The sequence below is a fragment of the Geotrypetes seraphini genome, chromosome 4 (assembly GCF_902459505.1).
Source record: "Geotrypetes seraphini chromosome 4, aGeoSer1.1, whole genome shotgun sequence".
In the NCBI taxonomy this organism is placed as follows: domain Eukaryota; kingdom Metazoa; phylum Chordata; class Amphibia; order Gymnophiona; family Dermophiidae; genus Geotrypetes; species Geotrypetes seraphini.
Genome location: NC_047087.1, coordinates 36,967,631 through 36,992,284, shown reverse-complemented (window position 1 = coordinate 36,992,284; position 24,654 = coordinate 36,967,631). Strand labels below are relative to the sequence as shown.

Here is a 24,654-nt window from a genome sequence, read left to right as displayed (position 1 = left end):
CGAAACTTAATGTGAGGTTTACTTACTGCGCAGCTACGCTCTGACTACAAGCAAAATGGCGCTGTCAAATTGCAGACGCCAACGCAAGCGCTTTTATTCTTACCACTCTAGCTTAATGTTAATTGTTTAGCGCATGCGTGTGAGATTTAAAAAAAAAACCCCAAAAGGGGTTGCTAACTAAATTACTAAATGGCTCATAGATTCTAAATTATGAATTATAAATTGTACATTATAAAAATGCACCCCAGTCCATGGATGTGTTTAAGCCAAATGGTTTTAAAGAATTTAATCTGAAAATCCAGCGTGCTTCTCTTTGAAGCAGTTTTTTTCTGTCTGTTGCCTCCCCGGATGGTCAATGGCTCACTATCAATGCAGAAACTCCTTAACTCTGAAAATTTATGTTGAAAAGATCTGCAGTGTTCTGCCAGAGGAGCATTGGGTTTGCCAGGAGATTGGTGTGCCGACAATCGCACGCTGACATGTGCGCACAGGATGAGTGGTCACCCTGCACAGGAGCAGACTTACAGGAGGGACTGCAAGATCCCTAGGGGGCTTCAAATTGCTCCTCATAATAATAATAATAATAATAATAACTTTATTCTTATATACCGCCAACAATCTTGCGACTTCTAGGCGGTTTACAATAAAGAAAAACTGTACATACAGCGAATTACAGGGTATAGCAGTGTACATCTGATAATGGGAACCTTTATATAGGTATATACCACTGTTTATAGACTGCATATTTACATGGGGGTCCTTTTATTAAGGCGCACTAGCCAATATAGCGCGATCTAAATGCTAACGCATCTATATTCTATGGACACGTTTGCATTTAGCACACCTTAGCAAAAGACCCCCTTTAAGTGGTATATAAACTTTTTAAATAAATAAAATACATTTTTAAAAAAACATGTTTTTATGGAGATTTTTTTAAGTAAAGAATTTTTTGTGTTCATGTTTTTACACACAATAATTTCTTGAAAAAAATTAAAACTAGTCCTGTGGCTTAAGAACTTCAGGCTTGATCTATATGTTATCGCCTTTATTCATAAGAACATAAGAATAGCCTTCCGGCATCGGATCAATGGTCCATGTAGCCCAGTGTCCCGTTTTCACGGAGTCCAATCCAAGTCACAAGTACCTGGCACTAGTAGCAGCATTCTATGCCATCAATCCAGGGCAAGCACTGCTTCTTCCATGTCTGTCTCAATAGCAGTTTATAGACTTTCCTCCAGGAGCAAGTCCAAACCTTTTTTAAAATTAGCTACAATAACCGCTCTTACCACATCCTCTAGCAATGCATTCCAGAGCTTAACTATTCTCTGAGTGAAAAAAATATTTCCTCTTATTGGTTTTAAAAATATTACTCTGTAACTTCGAGTGTCCCCCTAGTCTTTGTAAATCTTGATGCAGTAAAAAAAAAAAATCGATCCACTTGTACCCATTCTACACCACTGAGGATTTTGTAGACTTCGATCATATCTCCCATCAGCCATCTCTTTTCCAAGCTGAAGAGCCCTAACTACTTTAGGGCAGGTCCGACGAATTCAGCAAACTCCAACATGCAGATGAGGGCGATTGGAGGAACGCCCCATCTGCTGCCATGGATCGCATCTTTAGATGGTCAGTGCATGTACTGGAACTCCAGTCCGGCACATTTTTTTTAAAAACTTTTTTTTACAGCCCATGGTTTTAACCTGCTTATAGCATGCAGGTTAAAACCATGGGCTTACACTGCGGGGAAGGGTGGGAGAGTCGGGGCAGGCAGGCGATGAGGGCAGCATAGGGGCAGGCAGGCAGATCGGGGTAGGCAGGTGATCAGGGCAGCTACAGTCGGGGCAGGCAGATTGGGGAAGCAGGAGATCGGGGCTGACAGGGCTGAGAGCAGGGTGGCAGTGAAAGGGCTTCAGTGACTGGTCCACGGCAGTCGCTTTTCGGGTTGATCGGCCAGCACAGTCGAATCGGCAAATTTGTTTAGTGAATCGCGTCCCTGCCTACTTTGCATGCAGTTCCCCTCATTTGTGGATCAGAATTGGATTGCAAAACAGGTTAGTGAATACTGCAGGAGGGAAATCGGGTCGCAAAGGGCTCGCAAACCGATCGGTACACGATCGGTTTGCTTAGTCTTTCCTCATATGAGAGGAGTTCCATCCCCTTTATCATCTTGGTCGCTCTTCTTTGAACCTTTTGTAGTTCCACTATATTGTTCTTGAGATAAGGTGACGTAACATAACATAACAATCTGCTTCTGTACTGCAGTATTCTGAAGTTCTAAGCAGTTTACAAAAGCAAAGCAGTTACAATAGGATGAGATATCTTAATTACCCACATACTTAGTGAACAAATACATTTTCAAGTGTTTCCTAAATACTTAATAGGTGCTAGAGATCATGATTGAGAGATGTGAGGTCTTTATCCCAAGATGCTGCCTGAAAGGACAAGAGGCGATGATGGTATCTTTTGAATTTACACCCTCTGACAGATGGAAAGGTAAATGTTACATGTGAACTCCTAGTGTGTTTACTATTGACGAAAGAAAACAAGTTCACGAAATAATTTGATGAAAGCCCGAACAAGATTTTCTAACAAATACAGCCAGACTTAAACTGTACCCGAGTCTACTGCTACCCACAGTACTATGAATTATTTCTATAGCGCTACCAGACGCCCCGCAGCGCTGTACAGAGTCACAAAGACGACAGCCCCTGTTCGGAAGAGCTTACAATCTAAATAGACAAGACAGTCAAACGGGATGTCATGGATACAGTTAAGGGGAATGGTTACTCTGCAGACTGGGTTGGTGGGCACTAGGGAGCAGGGTTATAGATTGAAGCCTATATCAAAAAGGTGGGTTTTCAGTCTGCTTTTAAACAAGGTAAGGAAAGGGGTTTGGTGGACATAAGGGGCAGCTAGATGAAAGGAGCAAAGTCTCTATCGGCAACCAATGCAATTCATGATATTACATTACATTACATTACATTAGGGGTTTCTATTCCGCCATTACCTTGCGGTTCAAGGCGGATTACAAAAGGTTAATTTAAAAAGGACAGAATTACAATGATTATCTAGAGAGGTAAGTTGTAGATCTTAAGGGCATTTAGAGGTCGTGTTGTTATTGCTGTTTCAGGAATTTTTTGAAAAGTGTGGTTTTTATTTCTTTTCTGAATGTCTTATAGTCTGGGGTGGTCATCAGAAGGTTGGAGATCTGGTTGTCCAGTCTTGCGGCTTGAGTGGCTAGGAGGCCGTCGTGTAGTTTTGTTCTTTTTACTTCTTTGATTGGGGGGGGTATGAATGGGGAGTGCGTTTTTCTGTGTCTGGTACTGGGTGCTTGGATGAGGCGATTGTTCAGGTATGATGGGCTGTCTCCGTGTAGGGTTTTAAATAATATGCAGTAAAATTTGAAATGGATTCTTTCTTGGATTGGGAGCCAGTGTGAGTTGATGAAGGCTTCAGTGATGTGGTCATGTTTTTTCAATGAGAAGATGAGTCTCAAAGCTGTATTTTGGATTGTTTGGAGTTGTTTTATCGTAGTTGCAGGACATGGAAGGAAGAGTATGTTACAGTAGTCCAATATACCTAGTATTAGTGATTGTACTATAAGTTGGAATTGTGTTCTTTCAAAGAATTTTCGGACTTGTCTCAGGTTTCTCATGATTGCGAAAGATTTTTGAATTGTTTTGTTTATTTGCGGTTGCATTGTGCAGCATCTGTCTATGGTCATGCCTAGTAGATATAAGGGCATAATATGATCGAACTTTTGCAACTTAAAAATAAGTTGAACTGCCGAGTAATATGCAATCTATGCAAATTTTTCTATGTACCCGCCAAATAAACAATATTGCAATAGTCCAATTGATTCAGTACCAACAGAACTAAATGTAATACTCAAGGTGAGGTCGCACCATGGAGCGATACAGAGGCATTGTAACATTCATAGTCTTGTTAACCATCACTTTTTAAATCTGAACGCCCCAGAACTCAAACATTTTGGAATCTGAACTTTTTTTGTAGTAAATTTTGCCCCAGAATCTGAACTCTACTTTGGAATCCGAATGCCCTGCACATTGTATGTGTGGGTTTCAGCCCCTAAAATCCAGTGTATTTACTGTTAAAATTTGAGTTTGTGGGACCCAGGAACGGATTAATCCAGTTTCCATTATTTTCAATGGGAAAAATTGTCTTGGAACTCGAACGGGGTTCCAAGGCATCACTGTAATTCCCAGCATCTTGTTTGCTTTTTTGACTACTGCCACACATTGGGCAGGAGGTTTCATCATATTGTCTTATGGAGGGGACCTGAGCCCAAAAGCCCTCTACCCCTCCTCACTATGGCTGCAACAATGCTTATAACTCCATTGAGTTGTTTTTTTGAAAGTTTAGTTTGGTCCTGAGACAAATATTCAGAGTATGTTTTTATTAACATTTTTCAGATGTGTTGCAGCTGCTGAGAGTGTGTTAGTATAAATGAGTTTTACACCTGATATATGTTTCACTTGGCATAAATGTGAGTAGAGAAGGCTGAGGGGAGATATGATTGAAGTCTACAAAAATCCAGTCTGAGTGGGGTAGAATGGGTACAAGTGGATCGATTTTTTACTCCATCAAAAATTATAAAGACTAGGAGACACTTGATGAAGTTACAAGGAAATCCTTTAAAACCATTAGGAGGAAATATTTTTTCACTCAGAGAATAGTTAAGCTCTGAAATGCATTGCCAGAGGATGTGGTAAGAGAAGTTAATGTAACTGGTTTTAAGAAATGTTTGGGCAAGTTCCTTGAGGAAAAGCCCATAGCCATTGAGACAGACACTGCTTGTCTTGGATCAGTAGCATGGAATGTTACTACTTTTGGGGGTTTTGCCAGGTACTAATGACCTGGATTGGCCACCGTGAGGATGGGCTTCTGTGCTAGGTGGACCATTGGTCTGACCCAGTAAGGCAATTCTTATGTTCTTACCCTTTGACTAGCTGGTGGGGATGCCCAGTCCCTACCAGCTGATGAGATCCGTTGCTGAAACTGCCCCACTGCTGCTTTAGTAGGAAAAAGTCAGCTACCTCCTGTCCTGCTGTTAACATCGGTTCCAGTAGGTAAGAAGCAGCCTCCCGTCCCTTCCTGCCACCCACATCAGCATGCACGAGGAGTGCTGATGTGGGTGGCAGGAAGGGAGGCTGCTTCTTACCTACTGGAACTGTTCCAGCAGCGGATTTTATCCACTAGCAGGCATTGAACATCCCCACCACGAAAGGTAAGCAATGTGGTGGGGGGAAAGGGGAGAGAGGAAATTTTGTTGCTCTCCAGTTCACTCCTTGGTCCCCCCCTAAAAATCCAATGCTGGCTACTTTCCTGATTATAAGGGGCTAAGGGGGGGAATTCATTAAGTAGCATTAGTGCTTCTTAGCATTTAGCGTGCGTTAATTCTTTGAATGTGCATTAAGGCTTTAACGTCTGCACAAAGGCCTGAATTCTGCTTGATGATACCCCTCCCCCAGTGTATTTGTACTCCTAAGGCAATAATGAAAAATGGGATCCTTGCACATGCACAATTGTATTGATGCTGAAATCAGAAACACTGGCATGAAATGCCACTCTTGAAATGCTGAACTTGCACTCTCGCATGTACCAATATTGGGCTTTATCAGTTTTGTAAACCAACTTATTTTTATATTTATACAGAAAATGTATTGAGTTCAAAATTATATAATAAAAGCCACAAAGCACTCAAACATTCAAGGTCAGATGGGTTATAATTCGATTCAAAATAGTTTTAAAAACCCACTTGTATTAGGAATAAAAAGGACAAAACATTTGCATTCCAGTCACCCATTAAGATCAGTGCACCTTGCTTGTCCTGTTGATTTCAGCTTGAACTTGTTCAGAAAAATGTTCAATCTGATCGTCTTCTGCTTCTGTCATTTCTTCTTTGCCTCTTCTCTCCTCCATAGCGCACCATTTGATCGTCTCACTGAACATGTCCAATCCCAGACCAATTTCAAGTGATTCGTCTCATTCTGGACCACCTCTAAATGACCTTGACTCATGTCTCGAACATTTCCACATGTCATGTTCAATACATCTTTCTTGCATAGCCATAGGCTTTTGATCCAACCATATCGATGCTACTCCTGGCTGGCTCTGCTAATGACACTTCACCTCCACAGCTATTACCCTGCTTTCCAAGTCTCTCCTGTGTTAGCTGGGTGTTTCCTTTCCTTGTGCAGGAAGTTTGGCAAGTTTGGTGATCTGTTAACTAGCACTTACCCTGCATTCACAGGTTAACTCTTCTGCTATTACTGCTACTAATAGACATTTACGTAGCACAGACAGGAATACACTAGGTTTACACAGTGGCATAGCAAGGGAAGGAGGCGCTCAGCATTGCCTTGCCACGCCCCTCCCCCACACTCTTCCCTACCATGTCTGCCCACCCCGTACACTCTTCTCCACCACATGCCCTGCGTACCTCTTCAAATCTTCGCTGGCAGAGAGCAGTATCAAAACCCTGCTACCCACGCTCTCTCCCTCTGATGTCACTTCTTGGTCCCATGACAAGGAAGTGGCATCAGAAGGAGCGCTGAGGCCGGCACGAGCAGTAGGTAAGAGATGCTGCTTGCTGCTGGTGAAATTTTGAAGAGGCAAAAAGAGGCACTGGAGATGTCAAATCCAACCGAGTGGTCAGAGATCCTTTATTAGCAGTTTGTATCAAGGTTTAAAAACAAGCAAAATGCCCAAAAGGCAAAGGAGAGGAGAGGTACCAGCATCCCTGCCAAGATGGTGCCGGGGGTTGTCCACCCTCCCTTCCTGGGCCACTGGGTTTACAGCATTAGGCTCAGAACAGAGAAAGCAAGAATTGAAATCTTGCAGGTCCTTCTTGTGACTTTGGTCCAATCAATTGTTTTTCCATGACAACCCTTGCTTCAGGGGTAAATATAGGAGCACTTTTACTACAGGGAGTTAAACCCTTAACTCACAGTTTGCACACGTTAGAAATGTGTTAAGAGTTTGATAGTATTTTACCTGTGCACATGCACTAACCCGTGTGTTACCAGTTTTTTACAAATATTTTTTTGGAGGGAGCATGAGAATGGGCATTCCTGCATTATCCAGCTAGCATGCAACAATTAACGCACACTAACTGGATAACGCAGAGTTAATGCAGGAGTACTTAGCACTTCCTAAATGGAAGGAGGTAAAGTGTCCCACAATAATTTTTGCAGGTACTGTACAATGTGTAATTAAACTCTGAAACTCGTTGCTGGAGAATATGGTGAAATCAGTTAGCTTAGCAGGGTTTAAAAAAGGTTTGGATACTTTCCTGAAAGAGAAGTCCATGGGCAATTATTGATATGGGTTGGGGAAATCCACTGCTTATTCCTAGGATAAGCAGCATAAAATCTGTTTTACTACATGGGATCTAACTAGGCATTTGGGACCTGGTTTGGCATCTGTTAGAAACAGGCTTGATGGACTTTTGGTCTGTCCCAGTATGGCAATTCTTATGTTCTTATGATCATATCCTAGGAAATGAAATTTAAAGCTATGATTGACTGGAGCACGCTTTCTGGCATAAGTCTGTTCCTGTAACTCCATTCCTTCCCACCCACAGATAAAGTAGCAAAACATTTTAAAATACTTGTATTTAATATTTTTTCACTCAGGGAATAGTTAAGCTCTGGAACGCATTGCCAGAGGTTGTGGTACGAGCGGATAGCATAGCTAGTTTTAAGAAAGGTTTGGACAAGTTCCTGGAGGAAAAGTCCATAGTCTGTTATTGAGAAGAACATGGGGGAAGCCACTGCTTGCCCTATATCGGTAGCATGGAACGTTGCTACTCCTTGGGTTTTGGCCAAGTACTAGGAGCCTGAATTGGCCACCATGAGAACAGGCTACTGGGCTTGATGGACCATTGGTCTGACCCAGTAAAGCTATTCTTATGTTCTAATTAATTAATGTATGTATTAATATAACCTTTTGTGCTAGAAAGAAATATATAGGTTGGCACTTTTCCTTGCTTCTTTTGAATGGGGTTAGTATTACAGTATAGTGTACTGGACTCAGCTGCTTTTAGTTAAAACATTTTGTGGAGGTATGTTAGGAACATTTGTATATATTTTGCCATGTCTGGATACTGTCTTCATAGCTTGGCTGAAGTAATTTTGAGCAAAACAACAGATAAATGTGGTTAAAAATATCTATTCACTTCCTTTAAACCACCAGCGCTACCTAAATTTGGCATAATATTCACCTGCCTGATTCTTAACCATTTGCGTGTTCTGTTAATCTTATTCTTGTGTTTCTTTTCTGCTCCTATCATTTTTATTTCTTAACTATTATCTTTGTTTCGGAAGAAAAGATACGTGTTTGTTTCAGATACACCATCTGTTTCTAAATCCATCCAACAAAACGACTCAAAATCAAGGTCTCTATTTTCTTTCTTTTTTAAAAAATCTTTATTCATTTTCAAAAGCCAACAATAAGTGCAACAGATTAACAAACAAATATTACAATAATCAGCACTCAATACAATCAAATGTTATAACAAATAAATAACACCCCCCCTCCCACACTCTCCTACCCACCCTTCCTGGATGTGCATAACAGAAATCAAAGGGAAATACGTATGTTCATTTCATACAAAATGTTGTTAATGGATCCCAAATTGCTTTGAATTTATTATAGTGTCCCCATTTTAACAAAGTACTAGGACTAGGTTGTCATAGAAAACACTAGGTTGTCTCGAAGCTAAGTTTTCTCAAAGAAGATTTTTGAAGCAGTAGCTCATTTTCAAATAAATTCCCTTGATGCAGCATGATTGCGAAACAGGGCCTGTCGGGAATTATAAGATGATCTCCTGACCTAGACTATGTCTAATTGAAAACTGAAAAACTGCACCGGGAGAGTATATTCAACTGGGCTGCAGTGATCTTTCCCGTATCATTGGATATTATTAAGATAAGTGCGGCTTCCTTACATTATTGAGAGATTTCTCCCTAAAGAGATTTTGAAAATATCTATTTTGATATAATAGCACTGATTGAATGTACACGGAGTTTTTCTCTGACCGAGGATGTTTGTTCTATGACAACCTAGTACTTGTCATAGTAGTTTCCTGGGTTCATTCTCGGGAAACATTGAGGTCTTTTCTCCGTATTAGGAATCTGTTCTAGTTTGTCTCTGATAACGATATCTACCAAGTGAATATCTTTAGATGGTTATATTAATTTTTTGATATTCCGCTTGTTTAATTTTTGTCATTCTGTGATTTTTTTTTCATGTCATGGGTCCCAAGCAGTCTGAAAAAGTGACATTTGAGCTTAGAAACATAGAAACACAGAAATAGACGGCAGATAAGGGCCACGGCCCATCTAGTCTGCCCACCCCAATGACCCTCCCCTACCTTTCTCTGTGAATAGATCCCACGTGTCTATCCCATTTGGCCTTAAAATCAGGCACGCTGCTGGCCTCAATAACCTGAAGTGGAAGACTATTCCAGCGATCAACCACCCTTTCAGTGAAAAAGAATTTCCTGGTGTCCCCGTGCAGTTTCCCGCCCCTGATTTTTCACAGATACCTCCTTGTTGCCGCGGGACCCTTGAAAAAGAAGATATCTTCTTCCACCTCGATGCGGCCCGTGAGATACTTGAATGTCTCGATCATGTCACCCCTCTCTCTGCAACTTTAAAAAAAAAAAAAAATTTTCACATACGTTTAAGGATGGTTGTTGGACTGCTGTATTACAAATTGTTTGCTCTTACAGAACTCAGAGATGGTCACATATATCCTGATATTCTCAGTTTTATTTGCCATTCCTTTCTGAATAATTCCTGACATTCTATTTGCTTTTTTTGACCTGCCTCTTTACAGATCTATGGTACAACGGCACCTTAAAAATTGTGTGAACTTCTGGTTATTCCATGTATCCTCTACAATAAAACCCTAAGTGCGCATGCGCACTTAAAATGGTGTGATCCCTGACAGCGTGATTTGTGAATCTTTGGCTGTGTTCGATTTGTGGCTTGCAGCGGCTTGCGGCACATGCAGTGGTTTGAGTGGCAGCGAGAGCAATGGCAGGAGGGTGTCCTTTGAGGTGCTGCGAGGCATCCGGCTGCTACTGCTGCACAGGGAAGTGGAGGGGCTGTTTTGGGGGGAGGGGTGTGCTGGGGGGCAGGTAGCAATCTTGGTTTGCGTGGGAGGCCAGAGAGAGATAGGCAGGGGGCCAGGGAGAGAGACAGGCAGAAAAAAGTGGAGGGGGAGAGGGAAAAGGGGCGCAGCTTGAAAAACTGGGGCGGCCTATACAATTTTATAAAATCATCCCTCCCCCTTTACCTCCCTCGCTAGACGAACTGGAATCGCTGCTCCTCAAATTGCGGCCAGCGGTGCAGGGCAAGAGAGATCTTTTCGATCTCCAGCCCGGCCCCGCGCTGCTTCGTGCGTGCTTATGCTGTCAGTTCTTGCGGGAAGCGGCACAGAGCCGGGCAGGAGATCGAAAAGTGCTCAGTCAAAAGCTTCCCCTCTGACGCAGCTTCCTGTTTCCACCTGGGAGGGAAGCTTTGGGCCAGGGGTCTCAAAGTCCCTCCTTGAGGGCCGTAATCCAGTTGGTTTTTCAAGATTTCCCCAATGAATATGCACGAGAGCTATGTGCATGCACTGCTTTCAATGCATATTCATTGGGGAAATCCTGAAAACCCGACTGGATTGCAGCCCTCAAGGAGGGACTTTGAGATCCCTGCTTTGGGCTGAACACCACTTGCAGCTGCCATTGTCGATCTTGCTGTCTTGCTGCTAGGGATCCCGATCTTGCTGCCTCTGCTGCTGGGGGTCCCGATCTTGCTGTTTCCGCCAGGTAGGCCCGATTTTGCAGAGTTTGTGGGACCAAGGAACGGATTAATCCAGTTTCTATTCTTTTCAATGGGAAAACTTGTTTTGGAACTCGAACGGGGTTCTGGAACAGGTTAAGTTCCGATTCCAAGGTACCACTGTATATAGAATCGGGTCCTTTGAATGCTGTCACACAACAGCCAAATGCTAGATATGAACACCACGCCTTTGAGCATTGCTACCAGAGCAGAGGGTAAACCTAAATGTTGCGCCTCTGAGTGCTCCTGCCACAGCTGAGAATAAACCATAGGTATTGTGTAGCTTAGTTTGCTTTATTAATAACACTTTTGTTAAGGCACCTGATTTTTTTCAGGAATAAGCTGTGATCTAGCCTATCCATTGCTGTTTTTCTTCCAGGCAAAATTGACTTTCGGATGAACTTATAAACCAAAAGACGACCACCGGGACCGGCTGAATTACAGTTTTTGGTGGAATTCTTTATGTCATATCTTTAAAATGGAGCAGGTAATAGCCATACAACAGGGGAATTTTAAGAATTTCAGGATGTTTGGGAGCCATTAACAAAATATTGTACAGAATGAATATTGTTTTTTTTCTTTTTGAACATACATATCCAAGTCGGGGGGTGGGGTTGGGACTTTATGTTTTCTTATGTTTAAAGACAGTTGTTGGGGATGTGGGAGGGAGGGATATTAGATCTGAATGAGACTTTGATGGAATAGTAAGTGATGTTAAAGTGTAAAAGGGTTTTTATCTTATATCGCACTTATTGTAAGTTTTAAAAAATGAATAAAGAATTTAAAAAAACAACCCAAAAGCAAAACAACTAATTTATCAATGAAACACCACAAAGTGAAGCATAACTACAAAACGTCTTTATTGGGGGAAAAAAAAAAAAGCAGATTATAACATCTAGGGTTAAATGACACATTTGACTTTTAACATTAAATAACTTATGACAATTGCAAGTTACTTCTTCAGATAAATAAATCTACATTTCCCAGACTTTGTTTTTCTTTGACAATCAAAGGAATCAAAACACTGAAGAATAAAACCATCACATATTCTATGCGCTACATTAACAGAAAAACACAATTAGAGGTTTTACACAGATTTATATAAAAATAGTTAAACTAATGCATATTTGCAAATGTAAACTAGTTACATGATATACAAACTGAGCAATTCCATATATTTCCTACAAAATAAAAATCAAAGTTGGTCCAAGTTCTTGGAAGAAAAAGCTCTATTCTTTTAAAGAAAATGAAAATATTTCTTAAAGGAAAACTTAATTTAAGTCAAATTATATCCTATTGTTACAGCATTAGTTATATGATGAATCACAAACTGAAAAAGAAAACTGTCCAACTCATATAAAAGCTTCTTTTGTGAGTCTTTAAGGGACTTTGGTACACTTAACTACCCTGGGATGCTTTGTCTTCAGTTCTTCAAGCAATGCTGTCAAAAGCCACATTTAAAATATACACCCACAACCCTTTTCAAAAGCCCTGCTTATCGGTTTCTCCCCCCCCCCCCCCCTTGAATTATTTTGGTCTTTTCTACGGCACTAATCTTTTAATGTGCCAATGGGGGCTTGTGCTGTTCTAGCATAGAAGGGTTACAGCATATCACTGAGAATTATCTTTGCTGCCTCTCAATAAAAATGATGAATGCCATTTGGAATGTGAATTTCTGAGATCCCCTGAAAACAAAGAAAATGGGGAATTGATGGGAGAGGGGGAGGTAGAAATCTACAACTTTCAATTATGCAACTGAAAATAAAATAGTGAAAATAAAGTTGTTTTCGTAGAGGAGAGTGTGGTTACTCTTTGTACCTGACAGTAACAACATCGACAGGAACAAGAAGCCTACGGTAATGGCTGAAGCAGCAGGCTGAGAACCAGCAGAGAGCCCAGTTCAAATCCCACTACTGCTCCTTCTGATCTTGGGCAAGTCACTTAACCCCCCCCCTCCCCCCATTGCCTCAAGTACAAACTCAAATTGTGAGCCTCCAGACACAGAAAAACACCCACTATACCTAAATTTTCACCACTTTGATAGCTTGCAAGCATATACACGAGAAATAACCATCAAACGCCTCCCTGCTGTGCTATCTGATCCCTAACTGGATGGAATGTGAAATACTTGTAGGATGAATGCTTTGCAAAATCTCTAAGAAAATGGAAAAGAAAGACCTGAGGTTTTATCATTTTCCAACAGAAAGGCGGCAAACCATTAAATAAAAGACAACCTTACCCCAAGCATTCAACCAGGGATATAATAAGCGTCTTCCCAGCCTTCTCATAGTATCTGCACACTATCAAAGCATTAACTTCATACCCCTTCCTTGATTAATGCAAAGCGCAGGTTTTAACGGCGGAAACTGCTCCGACGCGCATAGGAATTCTATGAGCGTTGGAGCAGTTACTGCCTCTGCTGGCACTAAAAACCATGCCATGCGTTAGTAAAGTAGAGGGGATAGTGTATGGGAGTCATCAAATTCCTCATCATGGGATCATCTACTCATCATATAGATTTTTCAATCCAATCTAAATTTACCTCAGATTCAGAAGCTAAGGCTGGGAAACAGCTTAAAGTCAGAAGTCTTTCCTTCCAACCAATTTTCATTAAAACAAAATGGAAAGGATTATTTTTACGTGGCATGACAAGGTAAAAAGGTAGACACTAGAGAATGACATGGTGACAAAATTCATCACCGTTACCGTCCCCGCGGATAACCGTGGTAAACCATCTTCATGTAATTCTTTAAGGAGAGAGGGAAGAATCAGAGTATGAATGGCCACAACCACTGACCCGCAAGCTTTGCTTTGAAGAATGCTGGTGTAGAAGGACTGAGGTTGAGACAGACACTACAGAATGACAGTCTCTGGTATCCAGAGCAGATATTGTGATGTCATAATGCCTCATTCCACCAGTGCCTAAGAACCAATCACATCAGTGATGTCACAATGGCTTCATTATCCTTGGCTCACATAAGAATCAGAGTATGAATGGCCACAACCACTGACCCGCAAGCTTTGCTTTGAAGAATGCTGGTGTAGAAGGACTGAGATTGAAATAGACACTAGAAAACGACATGGGATTATTCCCCGTGGTTATCCGCGGGGACGGGAACGGTGATGAATTTTGTCACCGTGTCATTCTCTAGTAGACACCTCATCCAGGCCATATCCTAGGACTTCTAAGACTCAAACAGATTAAGGCTGCACAGATATACCTAAAGGTTTTCAAAGTTTATGTTTTCTGCATCTCATCTTTGTATCACCGGAGGGTGTGCTACTAGAAAAGCCACTGATAAGCACGTCCCACGCGCAATGCAATTCTTGTCCTGTCTCATGGTGTAACAAGTTCTCCTTACAATTAGATAATGTGTTTGTTTCTAGCCTGTGTGTAATTACAACAGTGATGTCAGCAACACGGCATTTTAGAGCCAGCGCAGCGAGCAATAATTTTTGCTCTTATTTGGCGTTTATTTCTTAGACGTGTTTCTATATTTTGAGAACTCCTACCATTTAGAAAAAAGTGCTCCTCTGATTCCTAAAGCGTGGCATGCGCTAACGGAATTAAGCGCATGCTAAATGCTAGTTTCTTAGCATTTAGGGCCACATTCTATGAACGGCGTCTAACTCGGTAGGCGCTTTGCAAAGTGGCGCCTTCTACATATTCATAAGTTAGGCGCTGTTTGTTGAATAGCTGCTAGCAGTGCCTACATTGGTCCGATATACCAGCGCCCAACTCAACCCAGATCCAAACTCTGCCCCTAATAATGCCTACTTTCCATTTAGGCACCGGTAGGCGCTTCGATGTAGACACCTACCTCAAGGTGGTAGGTGCCACTGTTCCCTCTAAGCCGAGCAGGAGTCCTCCACCTACAGTCCTGCCAGTGGGGGGTGCTGTTTTACTATTACATTTTCAATAATGAGGGACAGGAAAGCTCTGCAGGACTCCTGGAAACCTGCTTGTCCCTAGTGACTGAAAGCATAATACTGAAGCATCGCCTCCCGCTGGCAGTAATGCAGTTGGATGACTCCTACTCAAGAGAGAACAGTGTCAGTTAAGTGCCTATTGCTAATTGATTTTTTTAGATTGTTTTTTAATCGGTTTTTAATGGTGCTTTCAATTATAAATGCCAAGTAACTAATTAAAAAATATTAAGGCTCCCTTTTATCAAGCTGCAAAAGAATTCCTAAGAGCGTTGGAGTTTTTAATCACAGCAGTCTATGATTAAAAAAACCTTTTATGTAGTTTGATGGGAGGGGTGTGTGTGTGTGTAAGTTAGGTGCCTAACTTGGTAAAGTCCAAATTGGGGCACCTACTGGTAGGCGCCTTATATAGAATCAGGGCACACTAAGGGCCTCTTCTATCAAACTGCGCTAGCAGTTTTTAGCGCAGAGAGCCGCGCTGAATGGCCTGCGCTACTCCCGACGCTCATAGGAACTCTGTGAGCGTCGGGAGCAGCGCAGGCCATTCAGCGCGGCTCACCGTGCAGTTTGATAGAAGAGGCCCTAAGATCTAGTAAAAGACCTCTTAATTAATTGGCTGCTGTGCCAATCAACATCAACCCCTTCCTTCTTTCAAGGCATCATCATATTGATACAGATGATATATAAATAGAGCATTTTAAAAGCTGTTAGGATGTCTACAGTAAAAGGATGAGCAAAGTGTTAGGGCAAAGATGAAATGACCCCAACAGGCAGCAATAGAAGTGAAAAACAGTGCTGTGGATACTTAAGAGGTTGTAATGTAGAGCAAAGGAAGACAGAGGCATAATTCTGGGACCTCCAGTACTTGTTACAGAAAAAGGAAGATATGCAGAATCTAAACGGAAATAATGGAAACACAGCACATAACAAAAATTAAAAAAAAGTATGGTGCCTCTCACTTCCTACCTGGAAGATTTATACCAATATTCTGTTGGTATAAATGACTTAATAACCAGGTGTCAAATCATAGTTGTCTTTCAAATGAAGGCAATCACTCTAAACCAGTGGTCTCAAACTTTTACCCTTTGCAGGGCCACATTTTGGAGCTGTAGGGACTTGGAGGGCCTCGGAAAAAATAGTTAATGTTTTATTAAAGACATGAGGTAAAACTCTTTATAGTTTATAAATCTTTCCTTTTGGCTAAGTCTTAATAATAATATTGTATTTTATAGCTAAAGACATAGGATCAAGAAAATGTTTTATTTTACTTTTGTGACTATGATAAACATACCGAGGGTCTCAAAATAGGACCTGGTGGGCTGCATGTGGCCCCCGGGCCGCGAGTTAGAGACCACTGCTCTAAATGATACATCAGTACATTCAGAAAAGCACAAAATAGATTTATATTGATTTGTGTCTGTGTGTAATAGTAACTTAAGACATCCAGCTCTTACACAGAGAAAACCTTTTCCCCCTGCATAGAGCATATACACAGAATGTCGTCTTGCATAGACAATAGATTTCTAAACACTTTATAACGGGGGTCAGAAGATGAAACACCTACCAAGGACCTAACCGCCCAAGAACTGCCCCATCTATTAGGTAATTCAAACTCTGACCACTCAGACACATCCCTACACTGAGAACTATGTGCTAAATAAAAGGGAATTATTTTATCTGAGCCATCTGAATGTTTTTTTTTATGGTGTTTATGAGAGCTCTGGAAGCTGGGCTTTAATGAAATTGTCCTTTTGTGCCCATTTCAAAACTTTTGCAGGCTCAAGTCAACCTTGCCGTAAGACACATTTCTAACAGAAGCATGGATGGAATTTGTCCATCTGATCAGTCATCTCATTTTTTAAAATTTATTGTCAGTTTATTTTATTTGAATACTAGTGGGGAATTTTTATAAACAATGCGAAGACTGCACCTATTGTATAAGCGAGACAAGTGTCTTTATAAAATAAGATGGTGCACATGGGGAAATGAAAGAAGAGAACTGTTGGGCATAGGGAGGGAGAATTATTGGACATTGTGGTGGAAGAGGAGTGAGGTAGAAATGCATGGGGAACAGGGAGATATGTTGGAGGAGAGGGAACAGTGCGACAGATGGAAAGGGATGCAAGACGGAGGAATGTTGGACATGATGGTGGAGGGAATGGAGGGAGAGATGTGGCATGGTGCTGGAGAGGGGTGATAGGAAAAATGTTGGGCATGGGTGAAAGATGCTGTACAGGGTCCGGGGGATGAGGGAGAAATGTGACAGTGAAGGAGGTGGCAGAGATGCACTCTGGATCCCCCTCTCTCTCTTTCACCACTCCATTTGCAGCAAGGGATGAGGGATGGTAGACAGTGTGAGAGAGGGAGATTGATCCAGGACAGAAGGGAGTGAGGATGTTATATACAATGGGAGGGAGGGAAGAGAGAGGGAGAAATGCTGGAACATGGTAGGAGGAACCAATGGACAGAAACTGAAGAAGAATTTGCAGAAGACGGGAAAACAGAAAAAAAGAGAAACTGGAATCAACTTGATGGAAAAATAAATTTGAATTTATTGACTGAAATATGTTAGCTTTGGGAAATGTATATAGCACATGTCTTTGGATTGTGTTCAAAGATAAAGGCAAAGCTGATGTCTTAAAACAACCAAGGCAAATTTATTTAGTATAAATACAGTCCCAACTAGGATCCTGGTTTCAGCAGAAAACTGTTTCTTCAGGGGACAAAACAACATCTGATGAAGTTATGAAATGTATGATTGTAATGTCAAAATACAAAACATGGAACCTTCGAGGACCATGTCACCATTATATAAATACACGGAGGAAAAACGTATTGTAGACTCTGTGAGCGACTCATAGTTTCAAATATTGTATAACTTCATCAGTTGTTTTGTCCCCTACCGAAACCAGGATCCTAGTTGGGACTATATTTATATCTATATATAAAATCGGATGTATCTGTGTGTGTATATATGTTCCAGCATAACTCTGAAATGCATGGACAGATTTCAACCAAACTTGGTATACATATGACTTACTATCTGGGGGAAAATACTGTGGGGATGGGAAGGGGGTGACATGTAAAAATCGATCTGATACCGGAAGATTGGGATAAATATCCAGGCAATGCCGGGAGATCAGCTAGTACTAAATAAATTTGACATCAGCTTTGCCTTTAACTTTGTGCTCTCTCCTATATTGGGCAAAGTCAGTCTTCCATTTTTCTGTGCTTCTTTGTATTGTGTTCAACAGAAAAGGAAATGCATTTTTGGTTTTATTTCTCCAGTATTGAAATACTTGCTGACCCTAGCTGGTGGGGATACCCGAGCACTGCCAGCTGAGCACCTCCTCCAAAGGTGACCAGAACTCCCTTCTTCCAAGCGCAGCATTGCCGGGAGCATCCTTGAACCACTGAGGTGCCAGAATCTATGGCTTACAGACGTTGCTGCTGCCTACCAAGATTGGTAAAAGGGATTGTTGGCCACCTTCAGAGGACATAGTTTGAGGGTCCTCATCAGCTGGAGTATTTATATTTACATTAGAGGTTCTCGCAGAGAACAATTTACAAAGTATGTGTTCGTCCCAATTTATATTTGAAAATTAATAAAGCGTCTTTGCTTATTTTGTACATTGGTCTCTACCATAGTCTCCAATTCAGTAGTATAATTAAAAAATAACTTCTGAAGTTTATGGGGATGGATGAGGATGGAAGAGATTACTTGAAGGGATAGACGGGGATGGATTTAATTCCAGCAGGGATGAGTTTAATACTAGTGGGGAGAGGTTTGATTTCTGCCTCCATGCAACTCTGTACGGGTGCATTTGACAAAGTAAACATCTAGATTGCAACTACAGTCCATCTCCAGTCCCACATAATATAATGGATGTCTTAGCATTTAGCATGCGCTAAATCGGTTAGGACCCCATAGAGTACACATGTAAGTACAGGTGCCACTGTCATGTGGGATAGAGGTTTTATATGTGGAAAGCCTTTCTATAAGGATCTCCAGAATGTTATAAGACACTTTAAATATCACATGGAAAGGCAAGCTAAAAATCCAATTATTATTGCTATTAAATATTTCTCCAGCTTCCCTCTATAAGGTCAAAGTTTGAATTGGATTCTTAACTGAATATGGCCAAATCTGAGGGATATTTATTAAGGCAATGGGTATCTGCATGAAGGCAGCATGTAGGAATTAATGATGATCCTATTTCGTACTGTTGATCAATCAATCTGCTTACCAATTCCACGAAACAAAGTATATGTGGTTATACTACTATGAAAACAAATTATTTTTTTTAATCTTTTACCTCTCTGGTACTCCTGGAACCTGCTACCTAGACAGCAAAAGATGTGTGTGAGATGATGTTTAGCTTGATTTATCACAGGGCATCCAGGTAGAAATTGGAACCTCTCGGTCAGAACAAGCACAATTCTCTGAGCATTCTTCCAAAAGCTCTCTGAACACGGAGCCTCTGTAAACTATGGGGCTCATTTTCAAAGCAGAAAGATGTCCCAAAAAACAGCATAAAGTAGCACTTGGATATTGTAACCACCAAAATGTCCATGTGCCGATTTTTGAAACTGACATTTTAGACACCCTGCAGGTCAATTGCCCTCCAATATGTCTAAATCTTAAGGGGGCATGTTAGAGGCATGATTTGGGGGGGGGGGGGATTAGGACAGCCTTAGGACTTGGACATCTTACAGGGACAATCAAACCTTTTTGAAGACATCCAGGGTGCCATTTAGATGCTAGGAGTTAAACTTGTTTTAAAAGCGCATAAGGTACCCAAACTAACCCGATGACCCCTTGGATGCACAAAGGCATGAACCTCCCCCACCCCACTAGTCAGTGACCTCCTTGTGAAAGAAACAGTACATATCAACCTCTATGACAGCTGCAGATATTATGGGAAATCCTAGTACAGCGGCAAGCATGCGTCTGGAATAGTCTGGTGGGTGGTATAGTGAACCATAGAGAGAGGGATCCAGGCTCATATCCCAATCTACCCAATACATTTATGATCAAAAGCGTGAGGCCATCAAAACTCACCCAAAACCTACTGTACTGCCATAAAGGTGACACCTGCAGCCATAAGGGCTATTGGGATGGTAGGCAGGTAGGTATAGTAGGTTTTAGGGGAGTTTTGGAGGGCTCACCCTACACTACAGGCCAGTGAGCTTGACCTCGGTCCCGGGAAAGATGATGGAAGCGCTGATCAAGGACAGCATCAGTGAACACATCGAAACCAATGGACAGCTTAAATCAAGTCAGCATGGCTTCTGCAAGGGTAGGTCATGCCTAACTTATTACACTTCTTTGAAGGGGTGAACAGACAGGTGGATAAAGGGGAACCCCCATAGACATCATTTACCTTGACTTCCAAAAGGCCTTCGACAAGGTACCACACGAAAGACTGCTTAAGAAACTATGGAACCACGGGGTACAAGGGGAGGTACACCGATGGATCAAAAACTGGCTGGCAGGCAGAAAACAGAGGGTTGGAGTGAAGGGTCACTATTCAGATTGGAAATGGGTCACGAGCGGGGTGCCGCAGGGGTCGGTGTTGGGACCGCTCCTTTTCAATATATTTATAAATGACCTGGAGGCGGGTACAAAATGCGAGGTCATTAAATTTGCAGACGACACCAAACTATACAGCAGGGTTGAAACAACGGAAGACTGCGAAAATCTCCAAAAGGATCTGACGACACTGGAAGAGTGGGCCAAAAAGTGGCAAATGAGCTTTAACATAGGGAAGTGTAAGGTCATGCATGTAGGAAAAAAGAACCCGATGTTCAGCTACAAAATGGGGGGATCACTGTTGGGGGTAAGTAACCTTGAAAGAGACCTGGGAGTAATGGTGGACACAACATTGAAGGCATCGGCACAATGCGCCACAGCCTCAAAGAAAGCAAACAAAATGCTTGGAATCATTAAGAAGGACATCACGGCCAGGATGAAAGAAGTCATCCTGCCACTTTATCGCGCAATGGTGCGCCCGCATCTGGAGTACTGTGTCCAGTATTGGTCACCGCACCTCAAGAAAGACATGGCAGTACTCGAGGGAGTCCAGAGAAGAGCAACTAAACTGATAAAGGGTATGGAAAACCTCTCATATACTGACAGGCTAAAAAGGCTGGGGCTATTCTCCCTTGAGAAGCGGAGACTTAGAGGAGACATGATAGAAACCTTCAAGATCCTGAAGGGCATAGAAAAAGTGGACAGGGACAGATTTTTCAGATTATGGGGAAGCACAAGTACAAGGGGGCACTCAGAGAAATTGAAAGGGGACAGGTTTAGAACAAACGCTAGGAAGTACTTTTTCACCCAGAGGGTGGTGGATATGTGGAACACACTTCCAGAAGCTGTGATAGGCCAGAACAAGGTACATGGCTTCAAAGAAGGTTTGGATAGGTTCCTAGAGAACAAGGGAATTGAGGGTACAGATAAGGATTAAGGATAGGGATAGGAGTAGAGATAGGTTATAAAAATAGTCAAGGACCACTGCTCAGGCAATGGGCCTGATGGGCCACCACGGGAGCGGGCCGCTGGGCGCGATGGACCTTTGGTCTGACTCAGCGGAGGCAGTTTCTTATGTTCTTATGTTATGGTAAAATGTATACCTGGCACCTTTTATGTGAAATTCCCAACAGTGCCCCCTAAGGTGCTCCACTGCTCTGTTGGCATATCTGTGTGGTCAGTCCATTAAAATGCTGACCCCTCCCGCATCCAAATGGACTTGTTTTGGATGTTTTGATTTTCGAACATGTCCAAAGAAGAGAGACATCCTAAGGGCCAGAATGTCTAGACAAGCCATTTTTTGAAAAAAAAAAAAGACATCTTGCAGTTTTGAAAATAGCCGTTTTCCGACCCGACTTTTGGACATCCTTGCGGAAACATCCAAAGTCAGACTTAGATGTCCTGTCAAAAATGCCATTCCATGTGTAATGATGCCAGGAATATGTCTAGGAGCAACAACCATTTTACATAGGAAAATGTTCAGAAACGAGCAGCTCGGGGGTTTTGATTGAGCAAGTACCAGCATTTACACAAGCATCGATTTTACAATCCATGCACTTAAGTGTTAAGATTTTACAGAGGCAGCACTACAACTGGACGTCGCAAGTTAGGCGTCTAGATGCAGTGCACTGAGGGCCAGGTTCTGTAAATGGCACCTAAGTGCCCCTACATTGTAGGTGCCACTCGATGCAGTTGTCCATCAGCCGCTAGGCATCCTTTATTCTAGAATCCCGCCTAGCGGCACCTAGGCATGCTTAGAGGTAGATACTGGTTTTAAATGGCCTAATTTACCAACACCTAACTCGGATGCCTAGTGATGCCTAAGTCAACCATGCCTACTTTTCAGGTAGGCGTTGTTGGGCATTGGATGATGACTCGATTTAGGTGTTGCTAGGCATGGAACTCTTAATTAGTTAATTTTTAAAATTTAGCAATTAGCTCCAATGGCATGGTCATTGGCTACGCCATTTAAGTTAATCAAAACAATCTACGCTGCATGAAGATTTTAGTTAGGTGTCCACGATTAGGGCATCCAGTGGTGTCTAATGTAGGCATGGCCGAGTGTGAATTCTATGAAGGCACCTGTGCACTGATTTCATTTTAAAACACTAGCCTAAGTCAGCATTATGCTCCTACATTTTGATCAGGGGTGTTAAAGTCCCTCCTCGAGGGCTGCAATCCAGTCGGGTTTTCAGGATTCCCCCAATGAATATGTAGGAGATCTATTAGCATACAATGAAAGCAGTGCATGCAAATAGATCTCATGCATATTCATTGGGGAAATCCTGAAAACCCGACTGGACTGCAGCCCTCGAGGAAGGACTTTGACACCCCTGATTTAGATGCACTGACTTAGGCCCATGCTCCTCTCCTTTAAAGCCCCCCCCCTTACATCTACGTGCTAAGCAAGTTGCTTGCGTTACTTTTAGAATAGCGCACATACGCACATAACCTTTGTAAGTGCTAGTATTCTATAATTTTAGTATGCAAATGGCATTAATATTTAGGCGCTAAAGTTGTAGAATGAGGGGGAACGTGTAAATGCTGCATTTTACAAAACTGCACATCCAGGGAGAGCCAATCAAAGAGCCAGATTGGGGGGGTGGTGGAACCCCCCCATTTTAAAATAAATGTCAAGGGAAGCACAACTGCCCCTCAATCAGTACTCCTCCAAATCAAGGTTGAAACAAACAGGTAGCCAAAACTTACAGCTGTCTTGGAGCAACCCAACTGTCAAGGTCCAACATTCAGATTTTGTAAATAAATTATCCCCCTCCTATACTAATGCGTACCGTGGGTTTTACTGCCAGTAGTGGCAGTAACTGCTCTGACGCTCGTAGAATTCCTGAGCGTCGGAGCAGTTACTGCCGCTGCTAAAACCCACGCTACGTGTTGGTAAAAGAGGGGGGGTATGTTAGGCGGGCAAGACATTTTTAAATATATAAACAATTATCACGTATTACTGTTGCAAAATCGAAAATACCTAAACAATTTGCCAGCCTTCCCAAACTCTCTCCTTCCAATCTGTGCGTGTAAATAGGGGTCTCCCTACAATCATTACTGACATGCATAAGGTTGCTCAAGTCTTCTAAAATGCTCTCCTAATTACTTCCCAACACAACACTTATGCCTATGCAAATGCAGAAAAGTTGCTCAGGATGTTTTATGCACAGAAATTGGTACTCATTAAATTGCCCGGCAGTATGAACAGATAACAGTTGGCAGAGCTGGGGCAGAGTTATATGTTATATGCATGCATCTTTGTAAGCTTAAGGTGGTCCTTTGTGCCTGCCTTCTAATGGGGTCATCATAGAAAGGCACCTAGGTTCATATGTTGCCTTTATTCAATACCTATGACAATGCAGTGAGGGTAAAATTCAGAGTCAATAGGATGCAGTAAACAGTGGAAAATACTACTAGTTTAAGAACAAAATGCAGCAAATGAAAAGTTATCCATCTGAAGGATGGAGAAAGAGTTCGTGCGTCTATCAAGATGAAAACACAACTAAACTTGAGAATACTCAACATGGTGGATGTCAGTGAAGCAGTTTTCTTGAGCTCTGCTGCTGCGCACCGACTTCCATGCAATATAGAGTATATGTTACTGTTGGTTCATCACAGGTCATGAACTGATGGTAACCGATGAGAACTCAGGGGTCCTTTTATTAAGGTGCGCTAACCAATTTAGCGCACGGTAAATGCTAAGGCATCCATTATATTCTATGGACGCCTTAGCATTTAGTGCATGCTAAATCAGTTAGCACGCCTTAATAAAAGGACCCCTCAGAAAGCAATTGGATCATTTGACTCCTAACACAGGCGCTTTTGCCATAACACGGTTGGGTTGAGTCTTCTTTCTCCAGTTGTGTTTTCATCTTGCTCTTTCAAACTAGTAGGAGTCGGATGACAAAATCAGCCGCGGGAGACCCTTGAAACAGCATTCTGATGTGAAACATGTCGGGTCTGTCTCTCCCGGGTCTGAATATCAAAAGCAACTAAAAAGATAAGTTATTAAATAACAAAGCACTTTGCACTTTATATATATTAAAAAAAAAAAACGTTAAATGTATTATATGTTCCTGAGCACCTTCGTAGCTTTCTGGACACTAAGGGCTCCTTTTACTATTGTGTGATAGCGTTTTTAGCGCACGCAGGAAATTACCGTGCACTACGCTTCTAGAACTAACGCCAGCTCAATGCTGGCTTTAAGGTCTAGCGCGCGTGGCAATGTAGTGCGCGCTATTCCACGCGTTAAAGCCCTAACGCGGCTTAGTAAAAGGAGCCCTACGAAAAAGCTGTAGGGTAGCCGATATTTAAAGGTCGTTTTGTAAACACGTC

The 24,654-nt window shown here is 42.0% G+C and overlaps 1 protein-coding gene across 1 annotated transcript in view; it reads left to right on the top strand.

Annotated features, from left to right (window-relative positions):
- Nucleotides 1–24,654, top strand: part of LOC117359156 (zinc finger BED domain-containing protein 5-like) — a 40,564-nt gene that overhangs the window by 15,055 nt on the left and 855 nt on the right. The window lies entirely within an intron of this gene.